The sequence below is a fragment of the Schistocerca cancellata genome, chromosome 2 (assembly GCF_023864275.1).
Source record: "Schistocerca cancellata isolate TAMUIC-IGC-003103 chromosome 2, iqSchCanc2.1, whole genome shotgun sequence".
Classification (NCBI taxonomy): domain Eukaryota; kingdom Metazoa; phylum Arthropoda; class Insecta; order Orthoptera; family Acrididae; genus Schistocerca; species Schistocerca cancellata.
In genome coordinates, this window is record NC_064627.1 from 1045030371 (window position 1) to 1045057211 (window position 26841).

Consider the following 26841-nt stretch of genomic DNA (forward strand, 5'->3'; position numbering starts at 1 on the left):
AGGGGTCAAATGGTGGCCTTCACAGAGGCAGGATGGTCCTTTCGGAGAATTTCCACACACGTTAGACGTGTTGCCCAATTGTACAACGAGGTTGGTATCAGTTGTCACATGAATATTCTCACACCCTTAGACGAGGTCCTGGGCGCCCTTTGCATCATAGACGCCTGCCAGGATCGTAATATTCTAAGGGTGGAAGCGGCAGAACGTACAGTTACCACAGCACAGATAAGAGAGTTTGTGAGTCCAGACGTGTCAACACGAACGGTTGCGAACCGGTTGTTAGCAGTGGACTATGGGCACGCTCACCTCCAGCCTGTCTTCGACTCACACCACAGAATGGACGTGCACAGCTCGACTGGTGCAGCCAGAGGGTCACTTGGAAGATGGAATGGCGAGCCGTGGTCTTCAGGGACGAAGGGAGATTTTGCTTGCATGCAAATGATGGTCGTTTGCACGTACGACGTAGATCTGGTGAGTGCTGTCTCGTAAAGTGCTTTTCTCCAAGGCACACCTGTCCCACCGCAGGCCTTACAGTCTCGGGTGCGATAAGCAACAACTCTCGTTCACCTTCGGTGTTCCTGGAGGAGACGCTAACCAGCACTAGGTACGTGCAGGATGTTGTCAGATTCGTTCTTTTGCCGTTGTGTTGTTGCGATACGATAATGGGCGCCCACACACTGCCCGTGAAACTCGACGTGCTCTGCCAGACGTGAAGCGAACTTCCCTGGCCAGCACGATCTCTGGACTTATCTCCAATCGAGCACGTGCGACAAATAATGGAACGTAAAGTGAATCGCGTGTCAGCCAGCAACAATTATAGAAGTACGTGAACATGTCGAATAGGTGTGGCATAACGTAGCCCGGGACTTTATTCACCATCTGTACGATCGTCTTGATACCAAAGTCAGGGCCTACATTGCCACCTGTGGAAGCAACACTACGTACTAATGTGAATGTTTCACCATGGGGCGATACCTAGTATTCAGAACCGCTTGCGCTATTGATCTGCAAATGTAATCATTTCACGTACTCCATATGCACTGTTGCAACAATAAATCTCGAGTGAATTGAAAACCTGTAAAGTGATTACCACTTTTTTCCCAGCAGTGTATTTTCATTTTCCAATGGGAAGTATACATTCCAAATCAACAAATGTTATCCTTACTTCCAGTTTGCTCTCTAATATCAACTTAGTAATAAGATTGATGGTCTAGTTCCCTTCCTGATCTCTTCACGGAAATAAAGTGTACTCCCTACTCCAGCCGCTCATCTTTATTTATCTAGCTTTATAATATAAGACTGGTGTAACTTGTCATGGTATACGAGTCGTTGCGATCTGTGGAGTAATTGAGATACATGTACAGTAGAATGAAGAATTCTTATTTAGTTATTGGCATAAAAAGGCGTGCTGAATCTCTCTTCCGCAACTAATCATGTTTCACTCTGTTTGCGACTCTCTTAGTCAATTTAAAAGAACGTCGCTAACTTATGAACGATGCTAGACAATGGTGCTCTCTGTAGCGTCGTGCAATACAATATATAGTTAAGAATTTCGGAGTGATTATGAGAAACGTCAACCGATTTAAAATTCCACCCATGTGCAGAAGACAAAGACTCGAAACCATTATTACACTGCCAATATCATGTTAGCGATCACTCTGCACGAATAATCCTACATTTCATTTCATTTCAATGGTAGAACATGTTGCTTGTGCCATAGTCAAGGCGGTTGTGCATGTAGGAATAACTTTCATGCCAAACAGGCGGCAGCGAAATCAAATACACAGAAGCACTGTCCAGTTGATAGTTGATGGTTGGAGACCCGACATCACAGTTACCGACAGTCAGCGTAAAACAGTTATGTAGGCCACTGATACATCCTGTATATGGATCGTGGCAACTCGTTAAGGATAATCTAAAGCATGAAGATGGCGCACTGAAGCGCCGAAACTGGTAGCTACACAATAAATATCATAAGGACGGCTGGAGGCGTTTCATTTTCTTACAAAAATAATATTTATCCGCAATGATATTTCAAAGAGACGAACACACGCCTGTACATGAAACTAGGTAAATAACTGTAAATTATTGAATTAAATACAACAATCTCTAACTTTTTACATTTTATTTTGCCAATATGCGTTTCGGCACCACCTTTAGGTGCCTTAGTACAGTAGTTTGTGTGTTATGACATCAGCGACAGCAGTGTAGTTGATACCCAGCGCAATATTTCAATTCATTTTATGAAATCTTTTTTCAAGTCAGATACGTTACGGAAATTAATTATGAGCCATGGAAAATTTATGGAAATGAATGCTCTAAACCAGCTACAATAAGGTATGAGGTTTTTATATTTTACACGACAGGCCTTTTCGACATATTGCCATTATTAGGTGACATCTAATTGGAAGTGACGACCACACTGAATCTATAGTAAACTCTTCCACTCATGTCTCGGTCGTATAACAGTTCTTGTACTTATCGAAATACAAAAATTCGTTTTTATCATATATTTTGACAGTTCGTTTTTGACATTTCTTTACTATGATGTTGTATGTTATACTGTATTATGTATTTACTATACGTATTCTAAATAACTGTCAAAATATGTGATGAAATCGTATTTTTACGTTTCGATAGCTACAAGAACTATTATATTTAACGAGACATGGCAGAAAGACTTTACTATGGATGCAATAAGGTCGTCACTTCCAATTAGACGTCACCTTATAATGGCAATAAGCCGAAACAGGCCTGTCGTGTAAAATATTGAAATACGTATTAACTTATTGCAGCTTGTTTCGAGCATTCATTTCCATTATGCCTTATACCGACGTATACTATGCTGCAAGGCCCAACAGAACGTAAAAAAGGATGGAAAATTTGAACAGCGATGCAGTGAGAAAGGTAGGTATGGTATTATGTTCATTGCTTGATAATTCAGTTTCTGTTTTTTGTGGGGGTAAACATAAAGATGAAAGAGAAAGTGAAACTAGAGCTACAGTCATCTTCATTAAATAAGAACAGTGATTAAATTAATAAAAAACTATACATGAACTCCACCGACACAACCCAGGGGGTTATTCACTGATAATTATCATACAAGGGGTCAGCGCTTGCTCATCATCACAGATTTCGTCCTAATTTACGGTATATGCGAGGCTTGGTCAGGAAAGAAAGTCAGGTTGGAGCTCCAGAGACGGAGAGTTTGGGAAAAATGGTATTTTTCGTGCAGGTGGGGTGAAGCGTGAACCATTTACGTCAGCGTAGTTTCCAGGCAGCGGTTGGTGCAGCGAGATGAGCACAGAACGGTCGAGAACCTAAGCGGAAACCTTTTTCTTTAAATTTCCAGTTTTGACGTTACTTACACCGCAAAGAAACCGAAATTGTTTTAATATACACTCCTGGAAATGGAAAAATGAACACATTGACACCGGTGTGTCAGACCCACCATACTTGCTCCGGACACTGCGAGAGGGCTGTACAAGCAATGATCACACGCACGGCACAGCGGACACACCAGGAACCGCGGTGTTGGCCGTCGAATGGCGCTAGCTGCGCAGCATTTGTGCACCGCCGCCGTCAGTGTCAGCCAGTTTGCCGTGGCATACGGAGCTCCATCGCAGTCTTTAACACTGGTAGCATGCCGCGACAGTGTGGACGTGAACCGTATGTGCAGTTGACGGACTTTGAGCGAGGGCGTATAGTGGGCATGCGGGAGGCCGGGTGGACGTACCGCCGAATTGCTCAACACGTGGGGCGTGAGGTCTCCACAGTACATCGATGTTGTCGCCAGTGGTCGGCGGAAGGTGCACGTGCCCGTCGACCTGGGACCGGACCGCAGCGACGCACGGATGCACGCCAAGACCGTAGGATCCTACGCAGTGCCGTAGGGGACCGCACCGCCACTTCCCAGCAAATTAGGGACACTGTTGCTCCTGGGGTATCGGCGAGGACCATTCGCAACCGTCTCCATGAAGCTGGGCTACGGTCCCGCACACCGTTAGGCCGTCTTCCGCTCACGCCCCAACATCGTGCAGCCCGCCTCCAGTGGTGTCGCGACAGGCGTGAATGGAGGGACGAATGGAGACGTGTCGTCTTCAACGATGAGAGATGAATCCAGGTTCTGTTTACAGCATCCGTGTTTGGCGACATCGTGGTGAACGCACATTGGAAGCGTGTATTCGTCATCACCCGGCGTGATGGTGTAGGGTGCCATGGTTACTCGTCTCGGTCACCTCTTGTTCGCATTGACGGCACTTTGAACAGTGGACGTTACGTTTCAGATGTGTTACGACCCGTGGTTCTGCCCTTCATTCAATCCCTGCGAAACCCTACATTTCAGCAGGATAATGCACGACTGCATGTTGCAGGTCCTGTACGGGCCTTTCTGGATACAAAAAATGTTAGACTGCTGCCCTGGCCACCACATTCTCCAGATCTCTCACCAACTGAAAACTTCTGGTCAATGGTGGCCGAGAAACTGGCTCGTCATAATATGCCAGTCACTACTCTTGATGAAGTGTGGTATCGTGTTGAAGCTGCATCGGCAGCTGTACCTGTACACGCCATCCAAGCTGTTTGACTCAATGCCCAGGCGCATCAAGGCCGTTATTACGGCCAGAGGTGGTTGTTCTGGGTACTGATTTCTCAGGATCTATGCACCCAAATTGCGTGAGAATGTAATCACATGTCAGTTCTAGTATAATATATTTGTCCAATGAAATGCAGTCTCTTCAAGATGTTTCTTTTTCTCTCTCGGTGAGATAAGAGCACTTCTGAAGCTTTGTTATTTACCTGACGATAAAAATAAACATCACATGTTGACTCTAGTGGAGTGCATATCGGGAAAATAATACTGCGAGACAACTATTCTTCTTCCTGAAAAACCTAGTCGAATTATTGTGAATTCAGTTATTATTCTCACTAGTCAATTAAAAGAAGAAATTTCTCCTCCTGAACGTGGAGCTCCATCATGTCAGTCAAAACGTTTTCTATATGATTGCTCTAAGTTTCTAAGGGTTTACAGAAGTAATGAACGATAATATTCCTAATTTTGCCGCTTGCTCGCCCACTGTTTTTTGAATACGCGTTCCAAAAGAGCCAGTACAATCTTGTAGACATATGTAGACTGTAGAAAATGATTTTGCAGAAAGGTTTATAGCACACTGCGCTGTGTATGAATGTGTTACTTTGTCCATATTTTAGTACATTTGCGTTGTAACTGACCTTTGAAATGGATTGGAAATTTTTTTGTTTATACACTTCTGTTGTGGTCGCCGGAGAAAAACTTAGTCACTTGATAATCAGCAACTCAACAATATCTAATCTTCAGAATATCTACAGAAAAGTTACCAAAGTCATAAATTAACGGCTATTTAACATAGTTGACAAATAATAAATGACAAAATAACACGAATTAAAGTTAACATGCCAAAAGAGATACGCGGCTTCATGCACACGGTATGACATTACGTACAAGTTACCAAGTTCAAAGTACTGAAGTAAGAGCAAATCTGACGTTACGTAGCAGCTGAAAAAAAAAATAAAAAAATAAACAGGCTGACGTTAACGGTAGCCCAATGTGGCGCAGAGGCGATCGATAGGTCAAATACAAATATAAAAAAAGTTTAAAAAACAAAGCATATTAAAAAGTAAGAACTACAACAAAGACCATATAATCATTAAGAATATACCGAAACAAGACTAATACAATGAATATAAAACCGAAATCTAAGGTAAGGGTTTGGTGTGATGGAGGAAATGAGGGAAGCTGGGTTCCAAGGTAGTCATATGTCGTATTACATAAAACTGAAAATCAATATGCTTTACATTTTACAAAGGAAAGGATATTATAAGGTTAGTCTAATGAATACATCATTTGCAGCTATTAGGTTATTGCCTAAATTAGTAGCGTTTTTGTTTTTCTTGTTGGTATTCCGGTTTATATGGGTTTATTTGTAGTTTGTCATTTTTTATATCTTGTTCATTACTACTATTTGGGTTTACATATTATAGTTTCGTCGTTTGGAGGTAGCGGGTCGAACTGTGGAAGCCATAAAATGGAGTGCCAAGTGGAGGAATCGGAACGTTTCCCAAATAGTCTTCTGTTTGAGTTCAGCAGAAGGGTGACAGCAACGGAAGCATCCAGAAACATTTGCGCGTGTATAGGGATAATGCCATTGTACAGAACACGGCAATAAAATGGTTTTCTCTGTAACATCCACGAGATAAGATTTAGCTACAGTGCGACGAGAGGAAATTATGCCTCTAACAGTTATAAACATTATCTATCCGACATATGAAAAAACAGTGAAATAAAATGATGATTAATATTAATTATTTATATAATATTTTATGATGTAATTGGACATATCGATGTGCATCATACAAAGACAATGATAATTGTAAATTCCTTTTATGATCTGCGTTTGTCTTCCTTTGTTTTTACCTTTTGTTGGTTGGCTTTTGTAGGTTGCGGACGCTAGACGCATATCAAACTGAGGTCTGTTAAGAAACTGTAATTATTTGTTAATTATTACTTGAGATTAGAGTTCATTATTATTATAAGTATGAGTGAATAATTATTTTTAACTTTAATTCCTCTCTCAATAAGCGTTGTCTGTGTTAATTGTTTCTTTCCGCTGCGAGGAGCGCAGCCATTGATGATAGCGATTTGTATCGCGTTTTTATCTGTGTTTCTTACGAAAGTATCAAAGGTTTGCTTGATGAAAATTAGTCTAAATAGTGCACAATATGAAAGTAAAGTTTAATAAGCATTTCAAATACTTGTCCTGTTAAAAGGAAATTTGCTCTAACAATAGAAAGTCTCTGTCAATTGTCTGCTGCCATCTTAACAATTATCTCAGCGGCAAATTCAAACTACGGAACTCTGCGGACATAAATGCCGCAGGTAATAAAAAGGTGTAAAAATAAATGTGCACCGGTGGTCCCGAACTCATTTTGATGAAAATAATTCGAATCAGATTGGTTCTTTAAAAAGAGTGCTCGTAGCACGATCCATATAACAAACTTTTCTTGCTGATGTATGGAGCCGAAATTAATTACGCACGAGTTGCGAAGAATATTGTTTCAGGTAACATACGTCAGTGTTGTGAGCGGCTGATATTCGGTGGTTTTAATGATCATTTTGCTGAAGATAACTGTATCCATCATAATCAATAGTTGTATAGAATCTGTTATATGAAGTTCCTTTCCGGATGAAAATGCACTCCGAACATCGCTCAACGAGTTCCTGGGCTCAAAACCACGGATTTCTGTAGTCGCGGAATCGGAACATCACCCCTGCGTTGGCAGGCTGGTGAAAATAGTGAAGGAGAATATATAATCGATGACTAAAGCCTCTATTATATGGTAACTGTTCATTAAACTTATGGAAAAACGCTACGAACTAAAGCTGCAACGTAATAAAATTAAGATTAGGAAAAAAAGGAGACTCAGCTGCACATTGATAAACTTTATTTATCATGTTTATTCATAGATAGCTAACTAAATAACGTAATATAATTCAAATAAATGCCATTTTTTACAATAAGTAGCAATATTAAGGAGCGCGAAGAAATCGGTATATTTAACTACATTGGCAAACATAAGGAGACAGAAACCGTTAACATTAGCGTTTCGTATTCAAAAATTAGAATGAAGGTAAAATATTAACAATGTCTTTACGGACGTATAACATTGCAAAAGGCGTAATCATTAACAAAAGGATAATACACTGAAGCGCCAAAGAAACTGGTATAGGCATGCATATTGAAATACAGTGATATGTAAACAGGCAGGGAAACGGCCCCGCGTTCGGCGACGCCTATATTAGACAAGTGTCTGACGCCGTTGTTAGATCATATGCTGCTGGCACCAATGGCAGGTTATCAAGATTCAACGCGCTTTTATAGTCGGTGCACGAGCGATGGGACACAGCATCTCCGAGATAGCGATTAAGTGGGGGTTTTCCATAACGATAAATTCACAAGTGTACCGTGAATATCAGGGATCCGGTAAAACATAAAATCTCCGATATCGCTGCTACCGGAAAAAGATCCTGCAAGAACGGACCAACGACGACTGAAGAGAATTGTTCAATGTGACAGAAATGCAGCACTTCATCAAATTTCTGCAATTTCAATGCGGGGCCATCAACAAATGTCAGCGTGGGAACCATTCAACAAAACATCTTCAATATGGGCTTTTGGAGCTGAAGGCTCACTCATGTACTCTATGACTACATGACACAAAGCTTTACGCCTCGCCTGGGTCCGTCAGCACTGACATTGGACTGTTGATGACTGGAAACATATTGCCTGGCCGGACGAGTCTTGTTTCAAACCGTATCGGGCGGATGGTCGTGTACGGGTATGGAGGCAACCTTGTGAATATTTGGACACCGCATGTCGGCGTTAACAGTTCAAGCTGGTGGAGGCTCTGTAATGGTGCGGGGCGTGTGCAGTTGGAGTGATACGTGTAGATACGACTCTGACAGGTGACACGTACGTAGGCATCTTGTCTGATCACCTGCATCCATTCATGTCCATTGTGCATTCTGACGGACTTCGGCAATTACAGCAGGACAATGCGTCACCCCACACGTCCAGAATTGCTACAGAGTGGTTCCAGGAACACCCTTCTGAGCTTAAACACGTTCGCTGGCCACCAAACTCCCCAGACAAGAACATTGTGTAGCATATCTGGGCTGCCTTGCAACGTCATGTTCAGAAGAGATCTCTACCCACGGATTTATGGATAGCCCTGCAGGATTCACGGTGTCCGTTCCCTCCAGCACTATTTCAGACATTAGTCGAGTCCATGTCGCGTCGTGTTGCGGCACTTCTGCGTGCTCGCGGGGGCCCTACACGATATTAGGAATGTGTACCAGTTTCTTTGGCTCTTCAGTGTAGAATGTAATTATGACGGCTTTCGCGGCCAGTCAGTTGACACGCAAGTTGTATGAATATAGTAGTGCAAAAATGGTTCAAATGGCTCTAAGCGGTATGGGACTTTACATCTGAGGTCATCAGTCCCCTAGACTTAGAACTAGTTAAACCTAACTAACCTAAGGATATCACACACATGTCCGAGGCAGGTTTCGAACCTGCGACCGTAGCAGCAGCGCGATTCCGGACTGAAGCGCCTAGAACCGCTCGGTCACAGCGGCCGGCTTGTCGTACCGAATCATAATGTATAAACCCTTACTGGGGAATCATAGCGTGTAGACTTTCACGGCCGGCGGTTCATTAATTAAAACGTCCGGGCTAAGACGCTGTGGTTGAATAGCGGTAACTCATAGTCGTGACGTTTCGTTTCCAACTACGAGAACGTCTTCTGAGGAGAGCCAATGTCTGGCTGCTAGGCCTTGGAGGTTCCGATTATATAGAGGGCATAGAGGGGGCCACAACTCGTCATGTGCTATCGACAGTGAAACTATCTCTGCCTAACGTCATTACAGACGATCATCATTGGTACATAGTAGAGTGTCATATCTTACAGTATCTAATTATAAGCCTTCTTCATTTATGTTAAGATTATTGTGGTGTTTATAAATCTCTATGGCTTCCGTGTACATACGCGCATAACAATTCGTTATCTTAGAATGCAGAGAGAATCCTTAAAGATTTATAAACACCACAATAATTTTAACAGAAAAGAAGAAGGCTTAAAGATAAGATATGGGGGTCGACTTTCTAACAACGATGTGATCGTGAGTAATGACGTTAGTGAAAGATAGTTTCACTGTTGACAGCACGTGACGAATGGTGGAGCCCTCTATGCTCTCTATATAAACGGTACCTCCATGGCCTAACAGCCTCCTTGACCTTCCACTGTCGGGGGATGGTACGGGACTTTGAGTGCCACCGCCACACCTTCAACGTTCACTTCAATGATTTCATTGGAATTACATCTGTGTAGGACAGAAGAAATGTAGCCTCACGCCAAGACAGTAAGACCGAGATGCACTGGTGACGCTGTACCTCAAAAAAAAAAAAAAAAAAAAAAAAAAGGCAGTCGTTGGCCAATCTCGGAAGATGTTCACGTCATAATTTTGGAATGTCCTAGCTGTGACTGGTCAGTTGAGGCGGGAGGAGCGGGGACTTTACTTTACTGTAATGGAGTGACGCGGTGGGCGGAATGGGGGTCTGCTGTTAACTACTGCTTCCTGCGTTGTTTATTACGATTGACGATGATCGGTGAATGAGGCGTGGGCTCCTGTGTTCGTCCCATTGGACACGGGCAGTTAGCGCTCGCGTCACGTGTTACTGATACGGTCTGTTGGACTCTGAGAAGACTGACAGCCAGGATGGGGCAAGCCTGTGTATCCATCCTCTCTGTTCATGTTGTATGGATGTCTTGTTATGTATGTGGCTTCCCTGATCATGCATTTCGTCAAATTCAGGTGCTTAGCTAGTGCGAGAGTTTCGTTTAACATGATTTCCTTTATCTGGCTTGTCGGTGTTCCGTTACTGCAGACTTGCCGTGCTGCCCCATATGAATGTATCACTCATATTTCTGTATGTGCGTAGCTATCGGCCTGCGTGTCTCACCGATGTACATTGATCAGCCAGAACGTTATGACCGCCGATCTAGAGTCGATATAATCCTGTCCAGGCGATAGCAGCGTCACCTGCAGAGGAATGATTACTTCAAACACACGCACGGTGAACGTAGTATCTTAGAGTGCCGTCCACGTGTAGCATGGGGAAAGCGCGCGGTCTATCTGAGTTTGACCGAGGGCAGATTGTGATGGCTCACTGTCCCGGCACGAGCGTTTCGGAAACTGCGCGACTTGGCGAGTGTTCGAGGAGTGCTGTGGTGAGTGTCTCCAACACGTTTCGAAACCAAGGTGAAACCACGTCCAGACGGTGTGAGGTCGGGGAGCCACCCCTCCTTACAGATGTCGGATGTGGTACGTCGAGCAGACTGGTAAAACAGGACAAGCGGCGATCTATGGCGGAACGATCATCAGACTAATGCTGGACAGAGTACAAGAACACACTGGAACTGGAATCACTCAACAGAGGAAAGTCCGCTGGACCTGACGGGATACCAATTCGATTCTACACAGAGTACTCGAAAGAACTTGCCCCCCTTCTAACAGCCGTGTACCGCAAGTCTCTAGAGGAACGGAAGGTTCCAAATGATTGGAAAAGAGCACAGGTAGTCCCAGTCTTCAAGAAGGGTCGTCGAGCAGATGCGCAAAACTATAGACCTATATCTCTGACGTCGATCTGTTGTAGAATTTTAGAACATGTTTTTTGCTCGAGTATCATGTCGTTTTTGGAAATCCAAAATCTACTATGTATGAATCAACATGGATTCCTGAAACAGCGATCGTGTGAGACCCAACTCGCTTTATTTGTTCATGAGACCCAGAAAATATTAGATACAGGCTCCCAGGTAGATGCTATTTTCCTTGACTTCCGGAAGGCGTTCGATACAGTTCCGCACTGTCGCCTGATAAACAAAGTAAGAGCCTACGGAATATCAGACCAGCTGTGTGGCTGGATTGATGAGTTTTTAGCAAACAAAGCACAGCATGTTGTTATCAATGGAGAGACGTCTACAGACGTTAAAGTAACCTCTGGCGTGCCACAGGGGAGTGTTATGGAATCATTGCTTTTCACAATATATATAAATGACCTAGTAGATAGTGTCGGAAGTTCCATGCGGCTTTTCGCGGATGATGCTGTAATATACAGAGAAGTTGCAGCATTAGAAAATTGTAGCAAAATGCAGGAAGATCTGCAGCGGATAGGCACTTGGTGCAGGGAGTGGCAACTGACCCTTAACATAGACAAATGTAATGTATTGCGAATACATAGAAAGAAGGATCCTTTATTGTATGATTATATGATAGCGGAACAAACACTGGTAGCAGTTACTTCTGTAAAATATCTGGGAGTATGCGTGCGGAACGATTTGAAGTGGAATGATCACATAAAATTAATTGTTGGTAAGGCGGGTACCAGGTTGAGATTCATTGGGAGAGTCCTTAGAAAATGTAGTCCATCAACAAAGGAGGTGGCTTGCAAAACACTCGTTCGACCTATACTTGAGTATTGCGCATCAGTGTGGGATCCGTACCAGATCGGGTTGACGGAGGAGATAGAGAAGATCCAAAGAAGAGCGGCGCGTTTCGTCACAGGGTTATTTGGTAACCGTGATAGCGTTACGGAGATGTTTAACCAACTCAAGTGGCAGACTCTGCAAGAGAGGCGCTCTGCATCGCGGTGTAGCTTGCTCGCCAGGTTTCGAGAGGGTGCGTTTCTGGATGAGGTAGCGAATATATTGCTTCCCCCTACTTATACCTCCCGAGGAGATCACGAATGTAAAATTAGAGAGATTAGAGCGCGCACGGAGGCTTTCAGACAGTCGTTCTTCCCGCGAACCATAGGCGACTGGAACAGGAAAGGGAGGTAATGACAGTGGCAGGTAAAGTGCCCTCCGCCACACACAGTTGGGTGACTTGCGGAGTATAAATGTAGATGTAGATGTAGATGAACACTCCAAACGATGGGCTTCCGCAACCAACGACCCGTGCATGTGCCAATGTTAACACCACAGCATCCACAACTATGTCTGAAATGAGCACGTGACCATCGGCACTGAATGTTGGCGCGGAGGCAGAGCGTTGCATGTGTGATGCATCCTGATACTTTCTTCCGATGTAAACTTTCACGGCCGGAAATGTCATGTCCATTACAAAAAATGGTTCAAATGGCTCTGAACACTATGGGACTTAAAATCAGTGGTCATCAGTCCCCTAGAACGTAGCACTACTTAAACCTAACTAACCTAAGGACAGCACACACATCCATGCCCGAGGCAGGATTCGAACCTGCGGCCGTAGCGGTCACGCGTTTCCAGACTGAAGCGGCTAGAGCCGCACGGCCACATAAGCCGGCCATGTCCATTACAATTATCCGGCTTATTATGCCGTGGTCGATTGGTGAATTCTTTGTCAAATCCCAACGTTTCGTCCCCGTCTACGGGAGACATCTTCAAGGGGGTCGGTAGCTCGATGGAAGGTCCAACACACCCACTGGTTCGCTACTGACTGCCGCTAAATTCTGTGTCCGCGCGCTCCCGCGCCGCGGCGTGACGTCACGTGTTCTGAAAAGGTCAGTGCAATTGGCCGCTGTCCGTCGCCGTCGATCGTCGTTGCCATAACCCAGTAGTGGACGGGTGGTACACATCTTTACCACCGGCATTCATATACCGTTTAATTTCACGCTCTCCTCCTTACGATTGAAATTATTAGGGTGTTTAGCGATTTCGATTGCCTCCCTCTAGAGCCTTTCGTAATATGCGCTTGTGGCCGCTAGTACTTGCGTCTCCTCGAAACGAATATGGTGGTTCCCTGGCTGGAAAGCATGCTCCGCTGATCGTTCCGTTTCTCCTCTTCTACAATTGCTCTTGTGCTCATCCAAACGTTTTGAAACCGTTCTTTTAGTGGTACCCACATAAACATCTCCACAGCTTCATGGGATCCTATACACTCCAGCTTTTTCCAATGGTATGCGAGCGTCCTTGGCTGGCTTAAGGTATTCCTGTGTCTTCCTGGTGGGCTTGTAAATTACGGTGATATTCCACTTCGTCAAGATCCTCCCTATTCTTTCCGTTACATTTTTAACAAATGGCAGGAAAACTAGATTTTGCAGTAGCCTGTACGTCACTATGATTTCTGCGTGGCTGTCTCAACGCACGTTTTATTTCGGCGGACGAATATCCGTTCTTCGTTAGTGCATTGTGTCTATGTGACGATGCTGTGCTGATTATATTTACATGTTTTGACGATGCCAAAAAAATTTTCAAATGTGTGTGAAATCTGATGGGACTTAACTGCTAAGGTCATCAGTCCCTAAGCTTACACACTACTTAACCTAAATTATCCTAAGGACAAACACACACACCTATGCCCGAGGGAGGACTCGGAACTCCGCCGGGACCAGTCGCACAGTCCATGACTGCAGCGCCTCAGACCGCTCGGCTAATCCCACGCGGCCGATATAGCCACTGATTTAGACTCAAATCTTCCCATCGCTCATAAACGCCCATCTTCCGTTTCTGTGTTCAATAGGTTTGCCAAACTGCAACTTAAGGACAATACTATCAGTAAAGATACTGATATTACCGTTCAAGTTGGAATTGCTAACTGATACCCTGAAAAGTTCGTTCGCGAAACGGGATTAAGATTCTCAACAGGAGGAAACAACACCTACTGTATATTCTATTGAAAAATTGTATTTGGTTCCTTATCTTATCTTGGTGTTGTCTGTGACAAAATAGACTGTGCCTTTAAGAAGGCCAACTTAACAATAGGTTCTCGCAACCACAAAAACTTGGCTTTTTTCACATCATAGTGTTGATAGCTGGAGAGACAAACTTAAAAAATCTGAAGTGTACAAAATTAACAGTGGCTCGCATGATAGCATTTACATAGGGCAGATGGGAAGTTATTTTGTCACTCGTTGTATGGAACACAATTTTAAAAACAACAGTGCCCTCCGTTTACATTTAAAAAATGAAGGTCGTGTACCGTCATCGATTGATGACGATGTGGGAATCTGGCATATTGAGCCAAAAGGACAGGATATGAACGACCTTGAGGAGATCGAAATTTACACTCCTGGAAACTGAAATAAGAACACCGTGAATTCATTGTCCCAGGAAGGGGAAACTTTATTGACACATTCCTGGGGTCAGATACATCACATGATCACACTGACAGAACCACAGGCACATAGACACAGGCAACAGAGCATGCACAATGTCGGCACTAGTACAGTGTATATCCACCTTTCGCAGCAATGCAGGCTGCTATTCTCCCAACAGAAAGGGGTTCCTACTCAATGGTCTGAAGATGACCACAGTAGTGGTCGAAACCGGCCACCTTGTTAAATAAATCGTGATCAAGACTGTTTTTAATAGTAATTATTCCCATGGAGACAATCGTAGAGATGCTGGATGTAGTCCTGTGGAACGGCTTGCCATGCCATTTCCATCTGGCGCCTCAGTTGGACCAGCGTTCGTGCTGGACGTGCAGACCGCGTGAGACGACGCTTCATCCAGTCCCAAACATGCTCAATGGGGGACAGATCCGGAGATCTTGCTGGCCAGGGTAGTTGACTTACACCTTCTAGAGCACGTTGGGTGGCAGGGGATACATGCGGACGTGCATTGTCCTGTTGGAACAGCAAGTTCCCTTGCCGGTCTAGGAATGGTAGAACGATGGGTTCGATGACGGTTTGGATGTACCGTGCACTATTCAGTGTCCCCTCGACGATCACCAGTGGTGTACGGCCAGTGTAGGAGATCGCTCCCCACACCATGATGCCGGGTGTTGGCCCTGTGTGCCTCGGTCGTATGCAGTCCTGATTGTGGCGCTCACCTGCACGTCGCCAAACACGCATACGACCATCATTGGCACCAAGGCAGAAGCGACTCTCATCGCTGAAGACGACACGTCTCCATTCGTCCCTCCATTCACGCCTGTCGCGACACCACTGGAGGCGGGCTGCACGATGTTGGGGCGTGAGCGGAAGACGGCCTAACGGCGTGCGGGACCGTAGCCCAGCTTCATGGAGACGGTTGCGAATGGTCCTCGCCGATACCCCAGGAGCAACAGTGTCCCTAATTTGCTGGGAAGTGGCGGTGCGGTCCCCTACGGCACTGCGTAGGATCCTACGGTCTTGGCGTGCATCTGTGCGTCGCTGCGGTCCGGTCCCAGGTCGACGGGCACGTGCACCTTCCGCCGACCACTGGCGACAACATCGATGTACTGTGGAGACCTCACGCCCCACGTGTTGAGCAATTCGGCGGTACGTCCACCCGGCCTCCCGCATGCCCACTATACGCCCTCGCTCAAAGTCCGTCAACTGCACATACGGTTCACGTCCATGCTGTCGCGGCATGCTACCAGTGTTAAAGACTGCGATGGAGCTCCGTATGCCACGGCAGACTGGCTGACACTGACGGCGGCGGTGCACAAATGCTGCGCAGCTAGCGCCATTCGACGGCCAACACCGCGGTTCCTGGTGTGTCCGCTGTGCCGTGCGTGTGATCATTGCTTGTACAGCCCTCTCGCAGTGTCCGGAGCAAGTATGGTGGGTCTGACACACCGGTGTCAATGTGTTCTTTTTTCCATTTCCAGGAGTGTATATTCACCGTTCTACTAGTCCTTCAAAAGTATTCAACGAACAAACACCAATGACGTTTCAATGTATTTGCTGGGCTGTTGATTACACAGATAATATCCAGGTTGCGCTGTATATCTCTCGTAGTGTTTTCCTGCAAAGATTCATTCCTCCATGTGGTTCTTGTGCCTCGTTTGGTCATATGCAGTGGTGTTGTAATTGAGGCAAAAGATAGGAACTCCATTAAATAAATCTACTAGATAATGGAAGCAGAAAGTGGGAAAACTTGACTTATTGTTTGCACAGTATCGAATAATTCTAATTGTAGGGGACCTGAAGGCCTCAAACGTTTTAAATGTGTCAACTACTTGCATTATCTAGGTGTTGTTTTAATTAGTGATGATAATATGAGGAAGTAAAATCTGATATGCAGTCTTACAGGTATTTAAGAGTTCTGTGATTACAGAAACAACAAAACTAAGAATAAATATTCCCTTGTGCGACCAATTTCCGCTTACAGGAGAGAAATGTGGACGATGACAGAAGCACATGTAAACAAACTAAGGGCAGTTGGAAGGAGAGCTGCGAATGGAAGATTTTTACAGACAACAGTGATGCATGGAGGCAGGTTATTGAGAAGACCAAGGCCCATCTAAGTTCCAAATGCTGAAGAAGAAAAAGATGAGGACAAAATCGCCCCAAAGTACGCAAAATTCCATTATTTTTTATGATGTCTTTACAGTGACCTAAATTTATTCGAGTGCCAATTGAAAAGTAACAGGAACTGCTTTACTTATATATCTGGTTGTCCAGTTATTTTCTCTATCTCTTGTTGATGTTGCAGCTCTTTACTTCGTATTTCCGTGCTTGCTACGAAAAACTGGAGAGGTATACTGCCTTCTGCAGTACGATGTTTTATAATTCTTTTTCACCCAGGCATGTTTCAGACTTTCTGTACTACTTCAGTGGGTTCATTTGTTTATTTTCTTTCTCATCTGAATCAATTATTTGTTTATTCTCGCACCTTTAAATCTATTACACAATCTACAGCTTGTCCATTTCTGGTATTGTGGTATTTTCCCTTGTTTGTGTTGAATGAAAACACTTGTTTCTTTCGCTGTTGCCATTGCACATCCATTTTGTGTGATCTGTTTGCCAAGCGCAGAGTTTCTAACGCCTTTACGTAACGACAGCACCGAAAAACGTAAGCGTCTTAATATGACGCAAACAAGGTAAAAAAACACCACACCATAAAAAAGAATGACAAGCTGTAGATTTTGTAGTATGTTTATAGCTATCGGTATAAACAACTAATGGCATTGTGTCAGGAAGAAAATAAAAAAATAAACCAAATGAAGACAGCACAAAAAGTGCTGGAACATGTCTGGGTCAAACCGAAACTATAAAATAGTACCTCGCAAAAGGCAGAATTCTTCTCCTGTGCCGGCCGCGGTGGTCTAGCGGTTCTCGGCGCTCAGTCCGGAGCCGCACGACTGCTACGGTCGCAAGTTCGAATCCTGCCTCGGGCATGGATGTGTGTGATGTCCTTAGGTTAGTTAAGTTTAAGTAGTTCTGTTCTAGGGGACTGATGACCATAGATGTTAAGTCCCATAGTGCTCAGAGCCATTTGAACCATTTGAATCTTCTCCTGTTTCATGACCCTCTAAGGGACAGGAGAGAGGAACGAAGGACGTGGGGGTGAAATTTGAAATTTTCTTCGCAGCGTTCCAGAGACACTAGTGTACGACCTGTCGCAGCTGGTATCGCTGAAGTGCGACGTTGCCACTTCTCAGCGGCAGATGAACGGCGTCACGCAGAGCTCGCGTGAGCGAACTTGGCACCGCGGGACCTTAAGCACTCTTGCGGAGGGAGGCTTTCAAGTCACGCAACACGCCGTGAGCAAGTGCAGCTCTACTAGTGCGAGCAGATTTTTCGCCGTTCCACAACTGTTTTCCCAGAGTTGGTAAATGTTTGCAAGAGGGTAACAAGCCTTGTGTCTCTGCGAACTAAATGCCAATTTAGCTACGATTTAAGACGTTCGAAATGGAAACGAAAGGCAGTGGACAATAAAATATTTTAATTTAATTTATAGTATACCAACGTAGCAGTTCGTTGTTGCAAAATAAGAACTCCATCACGTCAGAATTGGCGAATATTTTGATACATAAACTGATTGTTGACCCATTACTCACTTCACGCTCCACGACAATGGTAACATTTAAAATCTAACGGATTAAGATTTTATACGTGACTCGTACTTAGGCGGAAATTGAGTAAACAGTGGACGCTTCGCTATCCCAGACTGAGCTATAGTCTGTCAAATAATTCAGTTTGCTTCCACTGTAAACGTCACTGATCCAGTGTTACTTGATTTTACTTATATTTCGTTCTCTAGGTAGAACCAGCTGTTGGAGCAGAACCGTGTAGCGTCAGGGTCTCATCAGCCAAATACGAGATGGGTATGTAGTGGGATAGACGGAGTCTCACCTGGGAATGTTTGAGAGGACGTCTCCAGGTCTAACATTTACAATGGAAACAAGTGAAGCCCACCGAAAACGAAAGCTGTGGATTGACGTGTGAAGCGTACTAGACTGTATGAGTTGGTAGAGTATTGTATGGAGGAGCAGAAATCTGAGTTCTTGTCGTGGCCACTTTAGTACCTACACCTACATCTAATGCAACACGTCGGCTGCCACTGAAATGGAAAATACAACATCCCCCACATTATTGACAGCAGTATCTCCTCATCCTCATGTGTAGGTGTGACCATAAGGACAGCAGCAGCAGTCTGGCTATGCAGATTGAAAGCGTCAATCCTCTCCACAGTACGTATCTGTACGTTACAAGAATACTTTTTATGGTTTTTGGTAGCTAATTGTTTCCTTTTCTTCTGTTACTTCATTCTTCATTCCCACAAAAGTGGTGCTGGCGGGGGGGGGGGGGGGCTGGCAGCCATTATCTACCCTTTAACTGTAAAGAAACAACGAAAAAAAAGAAGGCAAAATCCCCAGGATCGTCAAAGTTTTACACAAGCCGGAACTTTAGCGCGAACTTCAGTGCAAGACGGTTTTAATGGTTTCCGCAACGAAACTCCGTCTCGAAATCTGGCAGAAAACCCTGAGATATTCTTGTCGTATGTAAACTACACCAGTGGAAGATGCATTCAATACCTTCAGCGGACGATAACAATGAGGATGTTATTGATGTCAGTGCCACTAAAGCGGAGTTACTAAACACGGTTTTCCAAAATTCCTTCAAAAAGAAGACTAAGTAAATACTCCATAATTTGAACCAAGAACTACTGCCAACATAAGTAACTTAGAAATACATATCTTCGGCGTGGCCAAGCAGCTTAAAACAATTAAGAAAGGCGAGGTTTCCGTCTAGATTTTATACCACTCAGGTTCCTTTCACAGTCTGCTGATGCAATATCTCCAAACTTAGCTGTCATATACAACCGCTCGTAGAGAGATCCTTCCCCTTAGAATGGAAGGTTGTGCAAATCATACAAATACCCAAAAAGGAAATAGGAGTAATCCGCTGAATTACAGACCCATATCCCTACGTCGGTTTGCAGTAGGATTTTATAAGATATACTGAATCACCTCGAAGAAAAGGAACAAATAACCAACAAGGCGAGAAAATACCGTTCTTGTGAAACACAACTAGCTCGTTATACCCACAAAGTAATGAGAACTGTCGACCGGGGACTTCAAATTGATTCCACGTTTTTAGACTCCCAGAAGGCTTTTGACACCGTTCCTTATAAGCGACTTCTAATCAAACTGTGTGTCTATCGAGTATCGTCTCAGTTGTGTGATTGGATTCGTGATTTTCTGTCAGAAAGATCACTGTAATAGTTGATGGAAAGTTATCGAGTAAGACAGAAGTAATATCTGGCGTTTCCCAAGGAAGTGTTATAGGCCCTTTGTTGTTCCTGATCTACATAAACGATTTAGGAGACAATCTGAGCAATCCTCTTAGATTGTTTGCAGATGACGCCGTCATTTGTCATTATGTAAAGTCATTAGAGGACCAGACGAATTGGAAAATGGTTTAGACAAGATATCTAAGTGGAAACTGGCTGTAAATCATGAAAACTGTAAAGTCATCCACACGAGAATTAAAAAGAATCCACAAAATTTCAGTTGCACTATAAATAACACAAAAAGCCTGTAAACTCAACGTTACTGAACCAGTGTTAGGGATTACAATTACGAATAACTTAAATTGGAAGGATCTCAAAAATAATGTTATGGGAACATTTAGACAAGGACTGCGATTTATTGTCAGAACATTTAGAAAATGTAAGCGCCTGATAGACAGCTTACACTAGGCTTCGCCGCTCTCTTCTGGAGTATTGCTGTGCGGCGTGGGATTCGCATCGGATGGGACTGACGAAGGACATCGAAGAAGTTCAAAGAACAGCAGCGCGTTTTGTATTATCACGAAACAGGGGAGGATGTGCCACGGATACGATACACAAATTGGGAATTGGGGTGGCAGTCATTACAACTGAAGCAATTTTCTATGCGGCAGGACCTTTCCATGAAATTTCAATAAACAACTTTCTCCTTGTTGTTGTTGTGGTCTTTAGTCCTGAGACTGGTTTGATGCGGTTCTCCATGGTGCCATATCCTGTGCAAGCTTCTTCATCTCCCAGTACTTACTGCAACCTACATCCTTCTGAATCTGCTTAGTGTCTTCATCTCTTGGTCTCCCTCTACGATTTTTAACCTCCACGCTGCCCTCCAATGCTAAATTTGTAATCCCTTGGTGCCTCAGAACATGTCCTACCAACCGGTCCCTTCTTCTAGTCAAGTTGTGCCACAAACTCCTCTTCTCCCCAATTCTATTCAATACCTCCTCATTAGTTATGTGATCTACCCATCTAATCTTCAGCATTCTTCTGTAGCACCACATGGAGATAGTTGAAAGTTGACAAAATCAACTTTCTCCTTAGAGTTTGAAAATATTTTGTTTCCTCCCTCCCCCTTCCTACTTAGGTAGAAATAAAATAAAAGAAATCAAAGCTCCTACAGATAGATTCAAGAGTTGCTTTCCCTCGCGCGGTGGTGGAATGGTAGAGAAGTAGGTTAAAGGTGGTTTGATGAACCCTGTTTCAGGCACTTAATTGTGAATTGCAGAGTTACGATGTAGATGTACTTAACTGAGTAGTTATCGACTATACGCGTAAAAACACAAAAGGATGGTAGAGAGGGTACAATAATCAGCAACGGAATCATATGATCTTCATATGACAGAGAATGTTTGTGATACTGCTGGAGTTAGTGTTATAATGCTGGTGACAGAGGTGAAGCTGGCGTATTTCGGGTGGAAATCATCTTCAGTGGCTCGATTTCCAGCTTCAGGTACAGAACTCGGGTAGAGTGGTATTGTGGGGTGGACGGAGAGTTGTGTTGCAGATGGAAGGTTTGGGTTTGTGAATCTTTCAACTATGCCTTGCGACGGTCAGAGTAATCTGTGCTTGTGGTGGGATGGTGGGTTGTGAGTACGGGAGTTCCTGTACGAGGTGAGATGGTACTGGGATTAGACGAGGATACTTAGGCGGGACGAAGAGAAATTGGAGTGGCTATGGGAGCATAAAGATGAAATACGGAACGGGCAACTAGTTATTTTGGAGAATGTGAAGCCACTGAAAGGGGTAAATGATTTGTCGAACAGTAGTTACAAAATGTTAGTAGGTGCGGTATGTAAGTATTGTTTATGCAGGTCATGTATCAAAAGGTTGTATGTAGACTGATAATCAAGATTAAATGGAGGAGGCTTATATTTACATATATAAGACTATGTTGGATGGAATGTGTTGCAGGTATTACGCAAAGGTAGGCATCACTTCAGATGTGTTGTAGATTTTTACAGCCTTGGTTGAGGTGGTCGTTGTATGCTAGGCAAGTGAGGCACCGCGACGATTGGGCCTGGGATGCGGAGCGTTAAACGTGGTGTATTTGGTGGTAGTAGAGAGGGCCAATTGGCATGATGCTTCGTATTCGTTTGCTGAAGACTTCAGTTTCGCTACGAAGTAATTTCCCTAAAAAAGTAAAATGGATGTAATGTTGTAACGCATCAATGTAAAGCCCAACTTTTTTATTTCTAAGTTTTATGTATTTTTGCACTATGAATTGATTGTTATGGAAACTTACCAGATGATCCTAAAAGTAGGATCCTAAAAGTAGGCAAATAGAATTCATAGCGTAATAGTTTCTTGTTTATGATATCTAGCGGAGGATAACGAAAGCTATGGATTAACTGCTTGGTCGTTAGAATGTGTTACAAACGTGGAATAGGACTGAATTTGCCAGCAGCCGTGTGCGGCCTCCTGATATTTCTGTTTCGGTGTGTAAATCTGTGAATGAAATACATAGAATCGTATTTGACTATATGTGTCTGAACTAGTATCTAATGTCTGTTGTTCAGATCTTCTTTCGAACACAGGTTTCCAGTGCAGTAGAACCTCGTTCATCTCGACTAGGTGCTGCCGGGTTATGGAAAATCAAGATAACCCGGAAAATCAAACAACAGAAGAAAAAGGTAGAATCGTTAATTCCATAAATATTCATGTCATATTGTAGACGTTTATTTTACAATATGATTAAAACATGCCCTCAGTGGTACTGAAACTAGGTCAGGTTTTTATAGTAGACTTGTGCATTCTGTTAGCTGTATATTTTATATATTGAAAATTTATTTACGGTTGCTCCAGTCAACCAAGTTTAAAACTGGGGCATTACTTTCAAAGTAAATACACAAATTATACTTCATCTTCACAAATATTTTGAGCAAAAACTTGAGTATTAAACACGAATACAATCAACAGATTTCGTTTGACCTAGATTAATATGTCATTCATTTGCAGTACTATCTCGCAAGCTTTGCATCTGCGTTAATTCGGCCGTATTTGTTTCCACGTCTTGTTCTAAAAAACCATTGGTTTATCCCACTGCCGCTGCACGTGTCGTAATGTATTCATACTGAGCTCCAAATTCATCACCTAATCCACCAACCCTGCATGTGAACAAACTGAAATGATAATGTTTCACGGAGAATATAATTCCATCAGATTTAATAATTTCGTCGCCATGGACGACCATTTCAAAATGAGTCATTTACGTCTGAACATCCTCGGATGTTCGCAAATGCTCCAACGAACTCCGATATTTTCATTAGTATCTGCTTCAGCCTCCCCCCACGAACCATGGATCTTGCCGTTGGTGGGGAGGCTTGCGTGCCTCAACGATACAGATAGCCGTACCGTAGGTGCAACCACAACGGAGGGGTATCTGTTGAGAGGCCAGACAAACATGTGGTTCCTGAAGAGGGGCAGCAGCCTTTTCAGTAGTTGCAGGGGCAACAGACTGGATGATTGACTGATCTGACCTTGTAACAATAACCAAAATGGCCTAGCTGTGCTGGTACTGCGAACGGCTGAAAGCAAGGGGAAACTACAGGCGTAATTTTTCCCGAGGGCATGCTGCTTTACTGTATGGTTAAATGATGATGGCGCCCTCTTGGGTAAAATATTTCGGAGGTAAAACAGTCCCCCATTCGGATCTCCGGGCGGGGAATACTCAAGAGGACGTAGTTATCAGGAGAAAGAAAACTGGTGTTCTACGGATCGGAGCGTGGAATGTCAGATCCCTTAATCGGGCAGGTAGGTTAGAAAATTTAAAAAGGGAAATGGATAGGTTAAAGTTAGATACAGTGCGAATTACTGAAGTTCGGTGGCAGGAGGAACCAGACTTTTGGTCAGGTGAATACAGGCTTATAAATACAAAATCAAATAGGGGTAATGCAGGAGTAGGTTTAATAATGAATAAAAAATAGGAGTACGGGTAAACTACTACAAACAGCATAGTGAACGCATTATGTAGCCAAGATAGACACGAAGCCCACGCCTACTACAGTAGTACAAGTTTATATGCCAACTAGCTCTGCAGATGATGAAGAAATTGATGAAATGTATGATGAGATAAAAGAAATTATTCAGGTAGTCAAGGGAGACGAAAATTTAATAGTCATGGGTGACTGGAATTCGAGAGTAGGAAAAGGGAGAGAAGGAAAATAGTAGGTGAATATGGATTGGGGGACAGAAATGAAAGCGGAAGCCGCCTGGTAGAATTTTGTGCAGAGCATAACTTAATAATAGCTAACACTTGGTTCAAGCATCATGAAAGAAGGTTGTATACATAGAAGAAACCTGGAGATAGTAAAAGGTATCAGATTGATTATATAATGGTAAGACAGATTTAGGAACCAGGTTTTAAATTGTAAGGCATTTCCAGGGGCAGATGTGGACTCTGACCACAATTAATTGGTTATGAACTGTAGATTAAAACTGAAGAAACTGCAAAATGGTGGGACTTTAAGGAGATGGGACCTGGATAAACTGACTAAACCAGAGGTTGTACAGAGTTTCAGGGAGAGCATAAGGGAACAATTGACAGGAACGGGGGAAAGAAATACAGTAGAAGAGGAATGGGTAGCACTGAGGGATGGAATAGTGAAGGCAGCGGAGGATCAAATAGGTAAAAAGACGAGGGCTGGTAGAAACCCTTGGGTAACAGAAGAAATATTGAATTTAATTGATGAAAGGAGAAAATACAAAAATGCAGTAAATGAAGCAGGCAAAAAGGAATACAGACGTCTCAAAAATGATATCGACAGGAAGTGCAAAATGGCTAAGCAGGGATGGCTAGAGGACAAATGTAAGGATGTAGAGGCTTGTCTCACTAGGGGTAAGATAGATACTGCCTACAGGAAAATTAAAGAGACCTTTGGAGAAAGGAGAGCCACTTGGATGAATATCAAGAGCTTTGATGGAAACCCAGTTCTAAGCAAAGAAGGAAAAGCAGAAAGGTGGAAGGACTATATAGAGGGTCTATACAAGGGCGATGTACTTGAGGACAATATTATGGAAATGGAAGAGGATGTAGAAGGAGATGAAATGGGAGATACGATACTGCGTGAAGAGTTTGATAGAGCACTGAAAGACCTGAGTCGAAACAAGGCCCCGAGAGTAGACAACATTCCATTGGATCTACTGACGGCCTTGGGAGAGCCAGTCCTGACAAAACTGTACCATCTGGTGAGCAAGATGTATCAGACAGGCGAAATACCCTCAGACTTCAAGAAGAATATAATAATTCCAATCCCAAAGAAAGCAGGTGTTGACAGAGGTGAAAATTACCGAAGTTTAATAAGTCACAGCTGCAAAATACCTACGCGTAATCTTTACAGACGAATAGAAAATCTGGTAGAAGCCGACCTCGGCGAAGATCAGTTTGGATTCCGCAGAAATGTTGGAACACGTGAGGCAATACTGACCTTACGACTTATCTTAGAAAATAGATTAAGGAAAGGCAAACCTACGTTTCTAGCATTTGTAGACTTAGAGAAAGCTTTTGACAATGTTGACTGGAATACTCTCTTTCAAATTCTGAAGGTGGCAGGGTTAAAATACAGGGAGCGAAAGGCTATTTACAATTTGTACAGAAACCAGATGGCAGTTATAAGAGTCAAGCGGCATGAAAGGAAAGCAGTGGTTGGGAAGGGAGTGAGACAGGGTTGTAACCTGTCCCCGATGTTATTCAATCCGTATATTCAGCAAGCAGTAAAGGAAACAAAAGAAAAATTTGGAGTGGGTATTAAAGTCCAGGGAGAAGAAATAAAAACTTTGAGGTTCGCCGATGACATTGTAATTGTGTCAGAGACAGCAAAGGACTTGGAAGAGCAGTTGAACGGAATGGACAGTGTCTTGAAGAGAGGGTATAAGATGATCATCAACAAAAGCAAAACGAGGATAATGGAATGTAATCGAATGCTGAGGGAATTAGATTAGGAAATGAGACACTTAAAATAGTAAAGGAGTTTTGCTATTTGGGGAGCAAAATAACTGATGATGGTCGAAGTAGAGAGGATATAAAATGTAGACTGGCAATGGGAAGGAAAGCGTTTCTGAAGAAGAAAAATTTGTTAACATCGAGTATAGATTTAAATGTCAGGAAGTCGTTTCTGAAAGTATTTGTATGGAGTGTGACCATGTATGGAAGTGAAACGTGGACGATAAATAGTTTAGACAAGAAGAGAATAGAAGCTTTCAAAATATGGTGCTACGAAAGAATGCTGAAGAATAGATGGGTAGATCACATAACTAATGAGGAGGTATTGAATAGAATTGGGGAGAAGAGGAGTTTGTGGCACAACTTGACTAGAAGAAGGGATCGGTTGGTAGGACATATTCTGAGTTATCAAGGGGTCACCAACTGGAGGCAACGTGGAGGGTAAAAATCGTAGAGGGAGACCAAGAGATGAATACACTAAGCAGATTCAGAAGGATGTAGGCTGCAGTAGGTACTGGGAGATGAAGAAGCTTGCACAGGATAGAGTGGCATGGAGAGCTGCATCAAACCAGTCTCAGGACTGAAGACCACAACAACAACAATCTGCTTCAGCTGGCTGGTCAGATTGTTCTTCCAATCGGTCACCGTTGGGGTCTCAGTACAAAATTCTGCATTGATGGTTTTCAACAACTGCGTTGCACGCATCACACGCAGTGCAACTTTTTGTGATGGTCACTGCGACATTGTTTCTCTTTGATGTCATTTTATACTCGCAATAATTGGGAACACTACAATACTGTGCAACTCAATATTATATTCTTAACTACTTCGGT

At 43.5% G+C, this 26841-nt stretch overlaps 1 long non-coding RNA gene across 1 annotated transcript in view; it reads right to left on the reverse strand.

Annotated features, from left to right (window-relative positions):
• LOC126149295 (uncharacterized) overlaps positions 1 to 26841 on the reverse strand; it is a 1122064-nt gene that overhangs the window by 192942 nt on the left and 902281 nt on the right. The gene's annotated exons all lie outside the window — the stretch shown is intronic.